Source organism: Phytophthora infestans, genomic scaffold, assembly GCF_000142945.1.
Source record: "Phytophthora infestans T30-4 supercont1.4 genomic scaffold, whole genome shotgun sequence".
Classification (NCBI taxonomy): Eukaryota; Oomycota; class Peronosporomycetes; order Peronosporales; family Peronosporaceae; genus Phytophthora; species Phytophthora infestans.
Window position 1 is genome coordinate 4,556,740 of NW_003303755.1, and position 1,384 is coordinate 4,558,123.

Genomic DNA, 1,384 nt, shown 5'->3' on the forward strand with positions numbered 1-1,384 from the left:
TTCATAGCAATCGGAAAGTATAGCCATCCGGCCAGTGAAAGAGGGTCAAGAGGCTCAGCACAAAGCAGCACACTACCGTCAGGCGGTAGCAGCAGGCAGTAAGTGAGCTGACGAAATAAAACACTGTAGGCAGTAAAACATGGTGGCGGTGGGTGGCGAATAGCTGCGAGGTGGTGTGACAGCGATGCAGTGGTCGGAAGAGCACGTGGGAAGCGTAGACAAGCAAAAGAAGCAAGTCGGCGACAGTAGTTTGGTGGTGCAAAAGAAGCTCTCCCAGCTGGGTTTGAACCAGCGACCTTGAGGTTAACAGCCGCACGCTCTACCAACTGAGCTATAGGAGAAGCACGACAAGCTAACCATCGCACCGCATCGCGATAACTGCATTCTCAACGAGTACACACGCAACCACACAAAACCGCACCGCCGTACGCCCTCTTACCAGCTAGCGCCTCGCACACACTTCGGCTAGCACCCACCCAGCCTTTGAACATGTCCAACACAATTCAAACTGACAAGAAAGTTGGACGCGCGCCAGCGATAAATGCACGCTGCCAAACGATCTACCGCGAATCTATCATGCATGCCGCATCAGCACAGGTCACTAGCACGCTCTTGAAAGCACAAAAGGGGTCCGCCAAAGCGACCCCGTCCAGGTCGCTGCTTCGAGCCTGGCAGTGGCCTTGACACTGGGCAGTGGATCTAGCGCGACCACAGTGGATGGGCTCACTGTTCCGGCGGAGCTAACAGTAGTCAAATAGCAATCGGAAAGTATAGCCATCCGGCCAGTGAAAGAGGGTCAAGAGGCTCAGCACAAAGCAGCACACTACCGTCAGGCGGTAGCAGCAGGCAGTAAGTGAGCTGACGAAATAAAACACTGTAGGCAGTAAAACATGGTGGCGGTGGGTGGCGAATAGCTGCGAGGTGGTGTGACAGCGATGCAGTGGTCGGAAGAGCACGTGGGAAGCGTAGACAAGCAAAAGAAGCAAGTCGGCGACAGTAGTTTGGTGGTGCAAAAGAAGCTCTCCCAGCTGGGTTTGAACCAGCGACCTTGAGGTTAACAGCCGCACGCTCTACCAACTGAGCTATAGGAGAAGCACGACAAGCTAACCATCGCACCGCATTGCCAAAACTGCATTCTCAACGAGTACACACGCAACCACACAAAACCGCACCGCCGTACGCCCTCTTACCAGCTAGCGCCTCGCACACACTTCGGGCTAGCACCCACCCAGCCTTTGAACATGTCCAACACAATTCAAACTGACAAGAAAGTTGGACGCGCGCCAGCGATAAATGCACGCTGCCAGACGATCTACCGCGAATCTATCATGCATGCCGCATCAGCACAGGTCACTAGCACGCTCTTGAAAGCACAAAAGGGGTC